At 44.7% G+C, this 19,340-nt stretch overlaps 1 long non-coding RNA gene across 1 annotated transcript in view; it reads left to right on the forward strand.

The window, feature by feature from the left end:
* Nucleotides 1-16,126: 16,126 nt before the first annotated feature.
* LOC146074238 (uncharacterized) overlaps nt 16,127-19,340 on the forward strand; it is a 68,371-nt gene continuing 65,157 nt past the window's right edge. Inside the window, exon 1 of the long non-coding RNA XR_014473392.1 lies at nt 16,127-16,237. This is a non-coding gene — a long non-coding RNA (uncharacterized LOC146074238). The remainder of the gene's footprint in view (nt 16,238-19,340) is intronic.

The following is a 19,340-nucleotide window of genomic DNA, read 5'->3' on the forward strand; positions in this document are numbered from 1 at the left end:
TCCCACCCATTCATTCAGCAGCAAGGATATCTGTCAATGCCATTCAATTTTGTAGTTCTGTGTTTTGTACAAAGCTCTGGTATAGTTGGCAATACCTGGTATAAGTTGGCAATACCTGAAAAAGATAATTAGAAGTAACACTGATTAATTTATCGTTGGCTTATGATCTCTACCAGGAGGTAGAGATCATAAAAGGTCTTGTTATCTACTGGAGTGTCTTCAAGTTTGCCGTTCTCTATTTTGTGGGTATGGAGCGGGGGGGGGGGGGAGCAGGAGCAGGTGGCTCGAGACATGGCTGTGGGTGCATTATGTGTCTTGCACATGGTGTTAGTGAAATCTGAAATCCTTTCCCATCCTTGAAGCGGTCACAGCTGTGGGATCAGTTACAGGTCTATGCTGCTAACAGAGGTCATGGTTACTTACTGTAACAGGGGGACTAAGTCACAACAGATGTGCTGCAATACACACACTGCAGGCTTGTGCAGAATGTGATACACACAGATGCATGAAGCAGCCATTGCTGTATATGTGCCAGAATATGACATGAATCTTCCTGTATGGCAACCTCATTAGGCCAGAACACAGTGCAGACACAATAAATAACAATACAAACAGTAATAGAAATAATAATAATAATTATTATTATTATTATTATTATTATTATTATTATTATATTACCTACTGCACTGTTTGGATTCTCAGGCATTCTGTAGCGGAATGCTTTTATTTTACACTTGTACGTAATGTACAACAGAAAACAGTACAATTTAAGATTATGTACCTCTGCTTTAGATAACAAAGGTCCAGGTTGCAAAGGCAAATGGGGTGGGGGGGTGGGGGGATTTGGCTCAAATTATAGCAGTTTAAGGGACTACCAGTGGTAGCAGCTTTTACCAAGTTTGCTGTGTGTATGTGTGTGTGTGTGTGTGAGACTTTGTGCAGACCCTACTGGACAGCTAACAGGAAGAAGAAGAAGTTGTCAGGGGTACCGGCATCTCAGCCGGGCCCCGGTAAAATTAGGGGATGTGGTCAATGGACAAAGGCGTGGCTAATGGGAAAAACTGTGGCCATGTTTACTTTAAAAAAAAAAAGTTTGTGCAAGGAAGGGCAGGAATAAAGAGAGACAGGCTGCCATTGAGCAGAGTGTGAGGGGATGGAGAGAGAGGCTGCTGCAGTGGCAGTTCTCTCTCGCTCCCTGCAATGAGGGAGGGGAGAGCGGGACTCATGTGCCTCCAACAGACTCAGATAAAAAGTGCTCGCTCTCACCACTTTCTACACCACTGCCATTCATTCTCTAATGGATAAAACCATGGGCCTTATTCTAGTTGATTCGGTCGGATGCGTATTTCCGGACAGGAACCGAGTGTTCTTAGCCCCGCCTTCCGTACGGATTGCTCACACCGTCCGTATGTTGTAAGACGCCGACCGAACGGTCAACGAGTGTATTTTTCATGTGCACACCTCCTCCATCTGTGGGAACCTCACCCATCATTCAAAGGTCGCCGACTATTGAATGCTGGACTGAGTGGTCAGGCAGCACCGAGTGCTCCAGACCACTCGGGCATTTCTCTGGCATCCGGCTATGTCATATGTCCGCCCCCCCACACGTGCGTCAAGGCCGAATTACCATACGTACGCCCAGCGTTTTCATGGGAACGGCCATGGAACGCAGGGCGTACGCATATGATAATGAGCCCAAACAGCCCTTCACGCCCCTCTCCACCCCCTGTTCGGATTGTACAGAATGCATGCCGTATTCGGACGTGCGCGGTGTTCGCACATGTGCAGATACGCCTCTGCACATTCGCAAACACCAACCATCGGCTGGTCGTCCGCATTCGGAGCCATCCGACTCAATCATATATATAAACATAATGCACTTAATTTAATATTTATTTTCTGAATTTTTTAATAAGAAGCATTTGGCCTAGGGGTGCCTTGAAAATATTTTGATGCTCTAGGGCGCCGTGATTTAAAAAAGTTTGGGAACCACTGCCCTAGTGTACTCTGCAATGTTTCATATATCTTCATATCTCTAAAATGCCTTACCATTCTAAAGTTTATTTTAATAAAATGGTGTGTGGGACTAAATGTACTGTTTCTAAAAGAAGTCATTTGGAATCTGGCATTTTTCTAGTGCAGTATAAAAACAAAAATATATGATACTGTAGGTTAGTGTATTAGCAAACATAGAGCATAAAGGGTACAGCCGCGGTGGTGTGCCGGATGGATGGATGCAGAGTGTGAGGCCGTGGTACAGATTAGACAGCACTAGAGGTCCCACCATAGTGTGCCAGAGAATGCCTTACTGATTACCCAGGAATATGAAAGCTCTCCACATTCATCCCTCCATAGTGCAGCTGGGCAGTAATGTGCAGAAAGAAAATGTACAGTCCTTAGATGTACTGCAGCTGTTTATCCCAGACAGGCATTTACACCAGAATCCTATTAGCTGTGATCATTTTTTGGATTGAAAAAAAAAAACATTCTGATTTCGCAATTTTACTCCGATGGTAAGTATCAGGCTAACCCATTCAACTGGAAAATGTGCCAGGATCGGGCAATAACACATGGCATCTGGGCTACTACTCATGATTATGCTTTGCACATACCTCCACTCTTTGGCATTAATCAAATGGGCACCTGCTGTGTGTAATGCGCAGTTGGTCCAAAAAGGGATGGAGCTAATGGAGGGGTTGGCATGACATTGGGTTGAGGGGCATGGCCCAGTAAGACAAATTCTGTTTTCTTCATTCCCTGAGCAGTTGGGCAGTGCCCGGCTCCCCTCCCTGAACATAGATGCCAGCATCTATTCAGTGATCACGAGCTGCTCTCCAGAGCACAGCAGCGGTTATCACCCACTCTCCAATCTGTCCCCTCTGCCCGCCAAACACTGAGACCTGCGGATGGGACAGCGGGACAGTGTGCTATTAGCTGGACTGTGTAATCGGGACAGATATGAGGTATGCTTTACATGCCTCAGGCACTGACAACAAAACACCCTATAGGCAGGGCCTGATTAACCAATAGCCTGATTAGGCTGCAGCCTTGAGTGCTGGGTCCTCGGGGGGGGGGGGAGAAGGGGGCTGGGGGTGTAGCGCCGGCACAATAGATTGCACTGGGATGGGAGCGATTCCTGATGCCGCTGGAGTTGGGGATAAGCAAGGTCTCATGACAGTGGGAGCATCAGTGCCTGCTGGGATTGCCAGTGTCACAAAGACAGGATCGCTAGAAAGTGGAGATCCTACGAGAGCAGAGACTGGCTCCACTGCGGAGGCTGTGATTAATGCCACTGTCACCATTGCCAGCACAGCTAGGGCAGTAAGTGACAATATGAATTAAGTTGAGGCCTGAGTTTGTTACACATTTTTAGCTAAATATGAGCACCAAAAAATTGGGCATGGCCACTTCTGTAGTAGACTATGGCATCTGGAACCATCAATCAGGCCCTGTCGATAAGTGCCGGCAATGGGGGATTAGGATGCCGCATTAGGGCTAATAGGATAGCCCCAGCTAACCTATTAGCACGCAGTAGTAAATTACCACTGCTAATAGGATATCCACCTTGGAATTGTAGCACAAACAAATCTTCATTCTCAGCAGTTCATAGCTGATGATTCCACATTCATCCATGTAGAGCCCCCTGTACTGGAGAGGGATGAGTTACAAGTGGTGCGCAGTTAGGTTCCGGGTGTGCAATGCATAGGTATATGATAGGTATACACAATCTGAATGTCTGGTTGTGAACTGTAATCTCTGCCAAAAGTTCTTCTAAAATGTCACGGCACAGAACCATTTACAAACGGTAATGTACACCAAAAACTTCAGCATGTTCCCTTCCTCTCCAATCTCAGTATAGAGCAGAAGCCACTGGAGAGCCATGATCTTCTATGGATACAACGGTCTGCGACAGAAGGGGAGTCTTGACTGACTTTACCTTAAGCTACTTTTGGGGAGGAAACACGATCCTGAACAACTGTTGCAGCCTGGAGCCGGGCAGATGGATGCTGGGAGCCGGCGGGGGGATGCTGGGAGCTGCGTGGGGGATGCCGTGAGCCAGCAGGGGATGCAAAGAGGTGGGTGGGGGGAGCAAGGCGGCAGGCAAATTTAAAAATAAAAACCCATACAAATGAATGGGCAGCCACTAATTGGCTGAGAGCTGCCAGTGGCAGTGGCTGCCCATTCATTTGTGTGGGTTTTTCATTTTTCCGGCAACTCAGCTCCCGGCCCTCCTGAATGGCTCACAGCTCCCTCCACCTGCAGCTCCCCTGGAGGATGTGATAAAGCAATTTATCACATGCAAAACTTGGCACATCAAGTGCCTAATTGTATGTGATCCCTCCCGGGACAAGTCGGCCTAGTGTATGGGGACTTTAAGAGAGATGTCATATAATAAATATATTTTAAGAACCTGAGGCTGTACTTAATGTTGTTACCATTCTAATATATTAACTAAATATACCAGGCTGTTGGTCTTGTAATTTTCTAAATTTTCTTTACTTTCTTATTTACTATTTTCAAGATATCTAGGTCTTATATCATCCTGCATATACTTAGCCTAACATAAGAAAAGGGATAACAGTGTCTCAGAAAAAGTCTAAGATGTCTTTGTTGCAGGAGCTGCATGAGACGGACCCTCAGCTGTCCCCAGATAGTAATCTGTCCTCTCCCCAGTAGCAATGTGAGTGATACAAGTAGATTCTGTTTTCTTGGAACAACTGTATAACATGCCAACCATTCTCCCTTTTCCATTTGTCCTCATTAAGACATGATCTTTTATTGTCTATTTTGTGCAGTATTTATTTTCTCAAACAGAATGTAGGAACGTGTATATACACATTTTTCAACCACTGTGCTGTTCTCAAGTGTGCCACCATAGCTGGAGATGCCTACACTATTTAACAGCTGCTGCCGCCACCACTAGTCCAACTGTAATTCACAGATCTCTTCCTGCTCCAGGCCTGTCTCTGTAGACATATGTGTGGACATATGAGACCACCCCTTTCTAACTGTCAGTGGGTCCAGATCTGGCAGCTGGTCCCTCCTTCTCTTGTCATCCACCAATCACAATTGGTTGGCAGCGGCTTTCGATGCTCCCTCTCTCACATTGGTAGTGTCAGTGTCAGTCCCTGTGTACCAGTTCAGGGGCTTGCTGCTTATAAATCTGCTTGGAGACTGCATAGGACATGAATTGGCTTTAGAGAAGAGGAGTCAGAGGGAGCTCTGTGCGGACCTGCTCGGATGTCCTGCTGTTATTCTGCCCCCACTAGCTCCCTAGGAGAACATAATGGCAGCTAGGCAGTGACTCATATGGTGTTCACATGAAGGCATTTTAACTCTACTACCTGGGCACTACAGTTCAGTGAAACGTCACGCACCACGGATGAAAGCAAACAGTCAAGAAGAGAGGACTAAGGAGCCTATTCATTATCATTAATGAGCTTGTTACCATTGTGGAAACACTAGTTTCTGCATGTTGGGCCTGAGACAGACCCATATGCAATTATCTAAAAATTGCAGATCGGGATCGTGATCGCAGTTCAAGTTCCGACGGGGGCTTAGACGCCTCCTTGCAGAATGCAGCATTTTCTGGGAGCGGGTCAGAAATCGCAGTTGTGTCCGAGTTGCTCCGGGGTAGGGCCGTAGCAGCTGCATAATATCACTTGCAGCCACTGCGACCAGAAATATAGCAGGCCTGCACCTGACTTTGCAGCAAGGCTACACAGCAAGGGATCTGCCAGTCATTTGTGATCCCTTCCCTGAGCAGCGAAGCACTCACACTTTAGGGATGTGCCTGCAAGTATTTTAGGGTACATTACCTGGAGAGACCTGGCAGAGTTGCCTTGCCCTGTGCCCCCCCCCCCCCCCCCCCCCGCAGAATACCACAGGTGGTTGCAGTTTTGCAAAATTTCCCAAAACTGCATTCAGCTCTGAATCAGGCCCATTGTATGTAAAGGGCCCATTCTGTGTTATGGGCTCGATTGAGCTGCCCAATATTCATCAAACATAGAAAGCAGAAAGTTTTTGGAGATTGATTGCAAAAACCAACACCATCTTTAGATGGCACTGATTCTTGGAGCCACTGTCCCATTCTTGGAGCCACTATGCGAAAAAGGTTCCGGGTTACAAAAGAAGCAAATGAGAAGATCTTTCTGCTGCTGCTGGACAGGGCAACCCTACTGCTGCATATCACAATGATAAAGAATGATTTTTCAGTCCAATATATTATTTATTCACAGCCTGACATAAATACATAGCAGGGGTGGTGTAATGGAACTTGCGTGTCCAGTGGACTGTGTATTATGGAGACTCTCAGAAGCATGCCCTCTCTGTATGGGGGGGGATGAAGCTGAAGACTCATGATATGGCCATGCATGCAAAGTAGTGCACATGGGTCAGAGGTCGCACTCCTGGCAGTCCAGAGTCCTTATTAAGCTGTATAGACACAGTACAGGGCGATATCTATCAACAACTACATCATAAGAAAAACCGGTACTTATGTAATATCTGGGCTCCCGTTTTTCTTATGAGACCGCGTCCCCTCGCCACGCTTCGGGCATGGTGGCTCGCTGCGCTCGCCACACTATATAAAATCAACTCCATGCGTAGTTGGATAGTAGGGGTATGAAAAAATGGGGTGCATTTAACATGGGAGCCCAGATAATACATAAGTACCGAAAAACCTCATCATATTTTTTTTTAAAAGAAGGAAATAATAACATCTATCAGAAGTCATATTCTTATTTTACAGTGTAACTACTTACTAGATCATGCTTAGGGGCCTCTTTATCAAGGCAGTGGGGTTCCATAAACAATCATTACCTAGGAGCCAATTCATCAATCTCTTTTGTTTTTTAAAAAGTTTAATTTTCCTGTCCGGCAAGGCAGGGCCGTCTTTTCGTATGGGCTTAATGGGCACTTGCCCAGGGGCCCCAGGTGTATAAGCGCCTTGATAGCTAAGGATTCCCTTTTTTCAGGGATACCAAAATTTTGAAAATCGGCCCTGGGGAACTGGAGATATCCAACTTCAAAGCAGTAGTCCACATCCGACCTGTTAATTGCAATTCCCAGTCATATATTTCAGATTCTCTCTGACATCGTGGGTGAGATTTAATAGGATGAGAGTTTCAGAAAGTGAGAGATCTGGTGAGAAATCGCCAGTTTTTTTTAAAGCGGCAATCATTTACACTGCAAAGTCAAACTGGTTTTGCAGTGTTAATGATGGCCCCTTTAAAAAAACTGGAGATTTCTCACCAAATCTCTCACTTTCTGAAACTCTCATCCTATTAAATCTCACCCAGAGTTTTTCTAAGAGTATATTCCAAAAGCTGGGACTCTCCCCTTTCTGTTGATACTATCGGCTTGTCTCTGTCATGCCCAAAACCAGAGATCTTCCTTCCTGTAGCCGGTCCCTGCTCCAGCTCCAAACGTCTGGTGTACAGTTTTATATTTTTGTTAATGGATTGTTCTGGCTCCTGATCCCCAAGTTCCCAGCACCTCCTGAATGTTAGGACTCTAGGTTTTTATACTATTGAAGGCTAAGAAATCTATTTCCAGATAATGACGATATCTGCAGTCGTACAAGCTGCACTTCCACCGGAAAATTATGAATATTTAGCCCACTCCATTATCCAACCCTCCCCTGCGTATAAAACACCCCCTACCTCCCTGGAAGTCATTTACAAGGGACCCTTCATTAAGCTCAGTGCCGCCCTCCATATGTTAGTGTTCTCCCTCCCACCACCTGTGCAGTAAAGGAGTAATTAGCAGAAGTTACTGCTTCAGGTCCTACATGTTGAGTGGAAGATAGATCACACCCTGCCACCCGTGGGACATCAAAGCTGCTGCTGATAGCACCCCCCACCCCTAGGAGGGGAGAATGGGTAAGGGCCCCAGTGCATTGTTTTGCCCAGGGGCCCACACTGCTGTTAAGATGGCCCTGCAGCAAGGTATTAGCTAATGGAATCACTACTTTAATGCAGCAATAATTTTCAGGATTTTATGTACCAATTAACCCTTTGAGTGCCAAATCTAAAAATGACAACATCCCTCACATTTGTTATATAAAGTCAAATAAAAAATGTGTAAAAAAGATTATATTTCCTATAAGGTGAATATTACAGGTCATTATGATGGAAAACATTTTGGTTTTCAATTTACGCACCTATTTTGGCAAATTTAATCGGCACACAAAGGGTTAACAAAGTCCTCTTACTGGGACAGTGGTTCCAGTTATAAGAGCCAATTTCAGCTGGCAGGATCAGCGTTATCCCTTTACTAACTGGAAAATCCCACTCCGACGATATATTGATATATTCTGTGGTACAATGATAATAGCTTGCCCCAATACTAATAGCTTGTGGAAACAGCAACTTCATAATGGTTTCTGAATGATAAAGTGACCTTTTATTAATTTTAGTTTAAGTCATAGGCTACATAATAATATTATATTATGATTATTTTTGTTATGTAAGTATTACATTGCTGATCATATAATATAGGTGTTTTCTGTTTGTGTAACAGAAAATAAATATAAAATGATATATTAATGTAATATTTAGTCATGGGGTGTAAACTAGACATGGAATATGCCGTAAGATAAGGGATAACATGGGTTCAAGGTTCTTCTTTCCCTTACCTTGACTAAAGTCTTTTATCAGCCCATGAGATAATACAATTGGATTGTAAATACTCTGATGTAAAAGATTCCTGACCGCTAGCGCTGACATGCAGGCCACTCCCTATAGGTGACAGCATTGGATGAGATACAGCCATTCCGCTGCCCAATTTCTTATAGCTTTGTCAATGTCTGTTAATATTGGGAGAAGATAATTGTACACAGAAGCTGGTGGTGGTCATATTCCAAACGAAAAACGTAAAAACCTTGAAATAGTCCATACATCAGATTGCTATTAACATTTTGCAGAATTGACTTTATCAATGTGTCCAATAGGGATCCAATCAATTTTTTTCACTAGAAGTATTTTAATCCTGTAGATATAAATACTGTAATTTTAATGCAAATAAATAAATAAATATATATATATATATATATATATATATATATATATATATATATATATATATATATACTATACCAACATTAGTGTCCTCAGCGCCCTAACTTAGTAATGTCCATCAAATATTTCAATAAAAAATTGACAATACAGTTGTAGTTCTTTTTGTGAGAAACTTTTCTCTTTTTATTTTCAGTACATGTGACCAATACCCAACGCGTTTCGTCTCGTTAGAGACTTCATCAGGGGTTCATGATTTTAAAAATAAACAAGATTTATTTAACCCTTCTGGGTCCAAAGGCAAGGATAACAAGATTCAAAAAAAGGGCCGTAATTAGGGTCCAATTGCGACACCTCAGGAGACGATTGGTGTAGTAGAAGCCTTCTTATAATCTTAAGATAGTAAGGTGCTTATATATTCGGATGTCTTTGACAGTATCTATATATTTATAAGCTTGAGTGGAGAACCTATTAGGGCAAATTCTTCTCTTGTCCCAATGTGTTATATCCAAGAGAACAGGATTTTTTCCTGTGCCTGTGGGTGATGTGTGCTCATTGGGATCCAGATACTGTCAAAGACATCCGAATATATAAGCACCTTACTATCTTAAGATTATAAGAAGGCTTCTACTACACCAATCGTCTCCTGAGGTGTCGCAATTGGACCCTAATTACGGTCCTCTTTTTGAATCGTGTTATCCTTGCCTTTGGACCCAGAAGGGTTAAATAAATCTTGTTTATTTTTAAGATCATGAACCCCTGATGAAGTCTCTAACGAGACGAAACGCGTTGGGTATTGGTCACATGTACTGAAAATAAAAAGAGAAAAGCTTCTCACAAAAAGAACTACTACAACTGTATTGTCAATTTTTTATTGAAATATTTGATGGACATTACTAAGTTAGGGCGCTGAGGACACTATTGTTGGTATAGTTAGGTGTTTCCTATCCCAACTAGTAGGGGATAGAGTGTCAGCAGCGACCACCAAAGATTGTATTTTAATAGCGCAATTTTGGGGATTTTGTTATCATATATATATATATATATATATATATATATATATATATATATTTAGAGAGAGAGAGCAGACCCCTGTTTCGTGCCACAAAATTTAAGGTTACTGTGTCCAGCCTGAGTTACAAGATCCCCTGTTGGATGGGGGAAGTAAAGGAAAGTATGGATAGCAATTGTAAGATGCCGCCCTTTTGATGACCTTAGTAATTAGATCAACATAGCTTTGTAGTGAATTGTAAAACAAGCAAAATAAAGTCCAAAACTCATATACATTTATTATAAAAGTCTCTTATTCCACACAATACAGGTGGTTTATCCAGACTGTTAAAAGGTTCAATGGTATGTTATTAATATTTCAGAGTAGCAAACGAATGTGCCCAACGTGTTTCGTCCCTACAAGGGACATCATCAGGTGTTCGCAATGCTGGATTAAAAAATACCAGGTTGATTCCATAGGCGATCATAATTACAGGCAGTAGCATACAGGCAATCTCATCATGACTGACTCTTGAAAGGCTCCAATGGTCCCTACAATAGCCTGCCCGCGGCCTATCGCTTGGGTGGCTAATCGCCCTGGAAATCCTTATATCAGGAAATCCCAGGTGCTGCTGATTACACACCTGGGATTCTGCTCCCAAAACCTTGTCTGGATCCTCCACATTATCTTGAAGATTTCTGACCAGACGAAATGGACTGGCTCGGGACCATTTGATTGGATACAGGACCCAAGGTTTATCAACATTGCTTAGAGTATCAAACAGACTTTATATGTTCTGTATGTCCTTTTATCCAATTTGAATAAAATATTTTAATACTTTATTGAATCGACTTAGTAAGCAGTGCCCCAGCCAAAAAGAGTTTCTTTCTCTCTACTTCTTCATCACACAGACTTTGACAGCTTGCCTTCTTCCCACAGTGCATCCTTCACCAGATAAATGATGCACATGCGCCCGGTACAGTTGCTGTTCTGGAGAGCAGCAGTAATGTGGGAGTGAGCGATATAGGCATCATACAGTGAAAAAGTCTCTTAAGAGATATGGTGGCAGGGAGTTATATGCCAGCAAGTGACAATACCAATGATGGGGGTGGGCACCTTTGTCATTGTAAAGCTCTTTTACGTAAGGATCTTTTGAACATTTAACTCTAATATAGTGGCTGGAGGCTTTGGGCCTTATTCGAGTTCACTCTTTCAGACAAAATCCTTCTTAGATGGACAAAACCATGTGCACTGCAGGGAGGCAGATGTAACTTGTGCAGATCTAATTAGATTTGGGTGGGGTTTTACTTCAAAGTGAGATCTATATTGCAGTGTTAAAATAAAGCAGCCAGTATTTACCCTGCAAAGAAACACCAAAAAAATCACCAAATCTATTTCTATCTGCACATGTTACATCTGCCCCCCTGCAGTGCACATGGTTTTGTCCATCTAAGAAGGATTTTGTCAGAAAGAGTGAACTCGAAAAAGGCCCTTTGTCTGGTGCAGCAACTTCTTCTGTGCCTACAGCTATGTGATTCCTGCTCAAGGCGACCAGGGACAAGCTAATGTATTGGGCAGCACAGCACAGTAACTACACTTATGCAAGTGGTGCACAGACATTTCCAGTGGCGTAACTATAAATTTTGCTCCCCCCTGCCAAAAAAATTGTTGCGCCCCCCCCCCCCCCATTGGCCACTGCTGTCATCCCAGTTTCCTGGTGGTGGGCAACGCGAACCCTGCAAACAGGCAGAGTTAGGTGGTGGAGCACCGTAGTAAGGGTGCGTGCACGTCCCCTTCATATATATATATATAAAAATACATATTGACTCATTGTGAGATTTATATATACATACATGCATACATACATACACACACACACACACACACACACACACACACACATATACAGTATATATACATATAATTATTTTAAATATAGTTCTTTATATTGATGTAAATAATAATGCACCTCTGTTATTGACAAGTCAGGTGTGGGGACTGGGTGGGACACTGTTTGTTTCTTCTGCTTCCTCCCTGCTGTCTTCATGGCTCCTCTCCTATGGCCTCTCCAGCGTGTGATGTGATGACATCACACGCATAGGAGAAGCTGAGGCAGAGACCAGCAGACACTGCTGTCTCTGACACTCCATCCAGGCTGCGCTCCCTCCCATTTGACAGCCCGTTCTCGCTCCCATTGAACAGCCCGATTGGACAGCCTCTCTCCGATTGGACAGCCCGCCAGCCCGCCCGCCCTTCAAGTAAGTTTTTTTTTTTTTTGACAGACAGTGTGACACTGTCTGTCATAGCTGTGCCCGCACCACGGCAGACTCGCCTGTGCTCTGCGAGCGTGCGGTCAGCAGCAGGCGGCCGCGGCACAAGCAACATGTACTGTAGTGTGACATACTCAGAGATTATTCTCTTTGTCACACTCAGTGCGTCGGCCACCGGGCAGCTGCCGGCGCCCAGGCAGCCCTCGCTCCCCCAAGCGGCAGCGGGGGCTGCCTTACACTATCTACGCCACTGGACATTTCATTTATGTGTTTTTGCATGCATGGTAAATACTGGCTGCTTTTGCATCATTCAATGTTGGGCAGCTTCACTTTTACACTGCAATTTAGGTCAGGGTTGCCTACTTTACATGTCTCCTCTCCAGGAGAAGCCCGGAGAGGAGACTCTCTACACGTTACCGAGACTCTCTGGGGCATGTCTGCACAGTATGGAGGACAGAGTTGAAGATGTGCAATAGGGCCATTCATGCAAAGTAGCACGCAAGGGTGGGACAGCGCGACTTGTTGCCAGCGCTCCTGTGAAGTCTGGCTTTTAAATTCTGTGAGTAATCTTAAAAGTGTATAGTATGTGGTTGTACAGCACATGCAATTTTGCTCTTGAAACCAGTATTTACTCAACCAGTGATCTTCTGTGTTCCACTTTGAAACACGAGGACATGCACTGAAACTGGATGGAGGTAGGTTCAGGGGAAATGTTAGAAAGAATTACTTCACAGAAAGGGTAGTGGATAAGTGGAATAGCCTCCAATCAGAGGTGGTAGAGGCTAAGACAATAGAACAATTTAAACATGCTTGGGATAGGCATATGAATATCCTTACAAAGAAATAAGGATTAAAAAGGGTTGAGTTTACCTGAAGGGTAAAAAAAGGGGCAGACTAGATGGGCCAAATGGTTCTTATCTGCCGTCAAATTCTATGTTTCTATGAAATAAGTGTTCCATACTTCACTCAGACTTTACTATCATGCTCTGTAGGGGTCTTTCATAAACTCACCTTTTTGCAAGTACATAAGGCTCACTACTCAACTCAGGCAAATTAGCTTCAATCCTTTAAATTTAATCTAGTGTGGCTTAGATTTTTCCTTTCGTGCAAAGCTGTCCTACTGCCCGCACTTTTTACTGCCTCCTGTCTGGACCAACCCAGAAATAATTCAATATTAAGTGACTATTTCAGAACAGATGTTCCTTTCTGATTGACCTGCTGCTTGAGTTTGGCTTTAGTTAATTACAGAGTCAGGTCAGTAGGCTGACACTAAAGTAGCACTTAAAAGTGAACTCAATAAATAGCACAGATGGGAGATTAGATAGAAAAAGATTCAACTATAACTCAATGTAGCTGTTTACAAAATTTCTAGTTATCCTTTATTTATATTGTGCCACCAAATTCTTTGAGTGCTTTATAAAAACAGAAACATAGTGAATATACGATGATAGCATTGCAAGAATATACTTAGGATGAGAGGATCCTGTTCAATAGAATTTGCAGTGTATGGGATTATGGTGGAGCTTTAGTAAGGCTTGAAGAGAGATACAGAAGCAGCCAATCAGCTACTAACTGCCATGTTACCCATTGGCAGGTATTCAATGCTGTGGGCGAGGGGATGCAGTTAAGATCCCGGCGGTCGGGATCCCGGCGTTCAGAATCCCGACGCCGGAATCCCGACCGCTGAAATGCCGACACTTTCTCCCTCCTGGGGTGTCCACGACACCCCAGGAGGGAGAATAAATTAGTGTGCCGAGCGTAGCGAGGCACCGGGCCCGCTGCGTGGCGAGCGCAGCGAGCCCGCAAGGGGGGGGCGATCCAAGTCCCCCCCTTGTCGGCATTTCGGCTGTCGGGATTCCGGCGTCGGGATTCTGAACGCCGGGATCCCGACCGCCGGGAGTCAATACTGAATCCGTGGGCGAGTGGTGACAGCGAGCAGAGCTTCCTGCTCGCTGTCACCACTCACCCTGACAGTATTCAACGCAGCCCCCTCATACGCCAGCGAATGGATGTTTTGCATAAACATCCATTCGCTTTGCTGGGGTGTCCGCCCACATCATTCGATGGTCGTGACCATCGAATGATGTTTAGCGTGCACGCTTATATAAGTGACTTTTGAGTTACTTAGTTTAGCGTGCACGCTGGCGTGATATGGGCGGGCAGCTGACATCCGGTGATGTCAGCTACCCGGCCCACACACCCGCGTCACTGCCTCATTATGGACGCTAGGCGTTCCCATATGGTAATGGGCAGCCCGGCGCTCCCCGTCCTTCTCCGCCCCCCTCGCTGCCATGGGTGCGTGCACCCGGCGACCCGAAAGAAACTTGCCTGCGCATGCGCAGACGCACAACATCGGTACTGCGTGCGAATGCGCGCAGTACCGATGAAATCTGAATAAGGCCCTCAATCTGGTTCTCCCCTATCAATGGCAAAAGTATTCGACATCGCCCATAAACCATCAATGATTTTGAATCATAGACCCTTTATATCATAGACCCTTTACATAGACCCTTTATATCTCCAAACTTTGATAAATCTCTCTGTAGGGGAAATATATTAATACCCATGGCAAATGTTTTTGCTACTGAATTAGTGAACAAAAAAGTGGTATGCAGTGATTTCTATAGCTTAAATAATCAGTAATTACCCATCGTCTGAAGTGGTGTATTCTTCATCCAGCGTCAGGAACCAGGTCTTCTGCAAAAAGAGGTGAGTATGTAGTGTTGGAGTGTTTGTAGTGTGTTGAGTTTGTACGAGTGACCCTTAGGTTTTGGGTGTGTAACCCCCCTCCCCCCATGTAGTGTCATCCATCCTGGAGCTGGCTGCTGGGAGAACTACATCTTCCTGTAGCCCTTGTATCTCCCAAAATTACATAAGCTTCCAAAAAGCCTCAGAACCTCCCAGGTCCCTGCTCCAGTGGGAAGATGTAGGGGACACCACCAAGGGATGTAGAGAGAGACCACTAAGATAGAAGAAGTTCTCCGGTGAGAACACTGGCCCTGACCAGCGATTAACTAGATTTATCCAGCATGCTGGATATTAATCGCGGGGCGATAGCGACGCGTGGGGCTGCACATAGCTATCACTATGACCCATACAAATAGAGCAATGTAGGGGCATTTTCTAAGTGATCCAGTGAGATCACTTAGAAAACTCCCTGAAATCGCCATGTGTGTTAGCCTTGAAAAGTGATAAAATGGAGAGCCTCTGACATGGCAGTTAGGAGCTGATTGGTTGGTGGTTTATCACTCTCCATTTATCACAGTTTAAGTACATCTGGCCCAATATAATTAATTCCATAAAATACTGTAATCTCCCCCTGTTAGTCTCTTATGTAAAGAAACAAACTTTGCAGTATTGTTAGCTGAGCTAGGGCGAGATGTACTAAACCTTGAAAAGTGATAAAATGGACAGTGATAAACCACCAACCAATCAGCTCCTACCTGTCATTTTCTAAACACAGCCTGTGACATCGCAGTTGGGAGCTGAATGGCTGTTTTTTTTAATCACTCTCCATTTTATTACTTTTCAAGCTTAGTACATCTGGCCTTCAATGAGTTATCTTTATTAAAATTCCATGTCTGTAGACAGCACCTTTAACATGTCTCTCCCTTGATGTCAGTATTGATGCAACATTGGCCTTTACGTACTTGACCTGACGCAGATGCTTCCAGTCACTATTCACTGCCTGTGAGCCTTATGCAGCATCTGCTAGCAGTTTTGGCTACAATAACATGTCTCCTGTCAGCCTCCTGTCACTATAGAGTGTTCAACTGGGAGCTATAATTTTGTGGAGGTATTTTGGAGGGAAAATCCGGTTTCTCTTTCTCTTTTTCTTATTTTTCCGATATCCTTTGATCATATCGAGCCTATATTCTTCTCCTCCCATTTACAGAAACTCTTTCAGCTACATTATACATGTATCCTTCCATTCTCATCGGAGCTGCACTACATGTTTGGTATGATATCTGGGAATGTTTTCAGTGGACCGACATAAACACATGTCAATTGGGAAGTGAGCCTCATATCCAAATATTTAAAAAATATGGGGAATATCCAATGGATTCATTTCATATACAGTTTTACGCACGGACCAGATGATAACAAATATGTCAGCTACAGTGTAATTTCCTGAGTGGATCCAAGGTGCCCATCATATTCAGAAGGGTCCTATTAAATTGTTCTGGCTGAGGATCTCCTTGAGGCTGGTATGATACAGTCCGTGATTACCTTATACCACAAAGGTTGCAATAAATACTGCATGACTCAACTCTCAAAATCCCTACCCTGATCGGAATGCAATTATTCTGGGAGAACCATAATGAATAAAAAAAATCATTCCCACCATAACTGCCTTTTGATCTTTTGTAAGATTGGCCTGGAAATACCGAGGACATTTATCAGTGACTACTAAGATGCTGCTAACTTGTCTTGAGTCCCCCTCCAGAGTCAAGAAATATAAAAAAAAACAGTTCCATGGGTCCACTGCTGGATCTATTGACCGCAGGTGCATAGGTGCCGATTTATGTTTTTGCTGGGTGGGTACTCAAGCCAAAAATATAGGGGAGTAGCTTCCTGGGAAAGGGGCACGGCCACAAAATAATACTGATTTATTACGCAGCACAGTAGTCTCCAATATTCAAGTTATGGCAACAGTGCAAAATACATAAAGGGGAGTGCAGTGGGACACGGGCGGGTGTGCTGCTGCTGAGCGGGTGGGTGCTCATCAATTTTCGTGGGTGCTCGGGCCCTCAAGCACCCACAGAATCAGCACGTATGCACAGGTGTGGACAGGGCCGGCGCCACCACTAGGCAAATCTAGGCACTTGCTTAGGGCGCCGGCCACTGGAGGGCGGCATTTCGCCCCCCCCCCATGCCGCGGGGGTACCTGTCCTGCGGCTGTGTATATAAAGCTTGCGGCGGCGGCAGCGGGGGGTCCCTGCAGTCAAGAAATAACGAGCGCTATCCGCCTGGCTACGCGGAAGCGCTTCTGTTGTGGAAACACTGGCCGCACGCTGATTGGCTGAGATTCAGCCAATCAGCGTGCGCCGTGCGGCCATTGTTGACCCCCCCGCTGCCTCCGCAAGCTTTATATACACAGCCGCAGGACAGGTACACCCCCCCCCGGGCACCGGGGCACCCCCACCCCGACTCGCCTGGGGCGCTCCGGTGCCTTGCACCGGCCCTGGGTGTGGAATGAGTATGAACACAACTTCCAAAAGACCTGCAATATTCAGTCACATCTCTTTCCATTACAGGCCAATAAGGTTTTATCCAACCCAAGGTGACTATGATCATTATGAAGGGCCTTCAGCACTATAGAATTATATTTTTCTGGAAGAAGTAATTGTATCTTCTTTTTTCCATCAAAAGTTTTGATTTGCCTATATAGTAGACCAGGGTTAGCCAACTCCAGTCCTCGAGAGCTACCAACAGTTCATGTTTTCCAGCTCACCTAGCAGCTGCACAGGTGTAGTATTTACTCACTGACACGATATAAGAGATCCACAGGTGGACCTAATTCTTCACTTGTGATGCTGTGAGGAGACCTGGAAAACATTAACTGTTGGTAGCTCCCCAGGACTGGAGTTGGCTACCCCTGTAGTAGACCATTATCTATAGTTAGCCCATTTATGCTGCTTGAAGAGTAATCTAGCTTTAGTAGTTGTTAATTGACTTGATATCAAATGGACACCATTCTTTATCCCACAATGCACTTCATGAATATGGGAATCATTGGCTTGTTCAGCTAGGAATGGACTTTGATTTAGCCACTGCAGATTTCCCATCTCAAAATTTCACAGCCAACAGAATGCCAATGAAAGAGCGCTTTTTGTAGCCCATAATGAATTTACATGGCCTTTCCTAAAAGAAACTGTAACTCTTCCTACCAGATACATAATTTGAATCTGAGATCTTCTACACACTCCTCTTTGAGTAAATGATACAATATATTTGGCCTTTGAGACAGCGAGTCAGGCAAATTTTACATCAAACCCTGCTTCTCAGTATCTAGACCAGGGGTCTTCAACCTTTACGACAGTGTGGGCCACATTAAAAAATTCAATGAAGCCTGAGGGCCACTAATCTCTACTGTGGTAATTAGCACAGTCCTTGATAGACATCGCAGCCCCCATAAAGCACAGCCCTTTATAGATAGCACAGCCCCTGCATACATAGTTGGCACAGCTGCCCATACACATAAACCCCATCCCCAATATATAGTCAGCACCAGGACTATTTCTAGACAATTAGGGTCCCAGTGCGAACAGAAAAAAATGCAGCTCCCCATACATAATATTATATTGATGAAATTGCACACGGTGTAGACGTGCTCCCAAAAATGGGTGTGGCCTAGTTATAGGGGGCGTGGTCTAATTATAAGAGTGTGAACTAGCAGGAAAACCATTACCTGACATCTCACTTTTGCAACCTGCATGACCAGACATTGGTTACAGCAGGAATAGTTGTTGTCCTTCCACGCTTATAAACATTAAGGTCCACACAGTGACCTAGCTCGCTTCACAAATCAAGCCCAAACAATGACAGGCTACTTAAATTAAGATACACGGTTTATCTGTAATGTCCATTACACATTGTGCCACACACCATAATGCCCATTATACATTATGCCACACACCATGATGCCCATTGCACCTTGCACTATAATGCCCCCAATACTCCTGCTTATACATATTATGCGCCCAGCAGTGCCTCTTATAAAATGCCACCAGTAGTGTCCCTCACAAAATGCCACCAGTAGTGTCCCTCACAAAATGCCACCAGTAGTGTCCCTCACAAAGTGCCCCAGTATTGCCCCCCATAGTCAGCACCACATTGCACAGCCTGCCAGCCCTCCCATAGTCAGCACCACACAGCCAGGTAGCCCCCCCTCATAGTCAGCACCGCATTGCAGCCCATTCACCCCCCCCCCCCATGTTCAGCACAACATTGCAGCCAGCTCATGCCCCCCCCCCCCCCCATAGTCAGCAAAGCATTGCAGCCAGCCCACCCCCCATACTCAGCACCGCGTTGCAGCCAGCCCCCCCGAAGTTAGCACTG

The sequence above is a fragment of the Crinia signifera genome, chromosome 4 (genome assembly GCF_055691185.1).
Source record: "Crinia signifera chromosome 4, ASM5569118v1, whole genome shotgun sequence".
NCBI classification, from domain to species: Eukaryota; Metazoa; Chordata; class Amphibia; order Anura; family Myobatrachidae; genus Crinia; species Crinia signifera.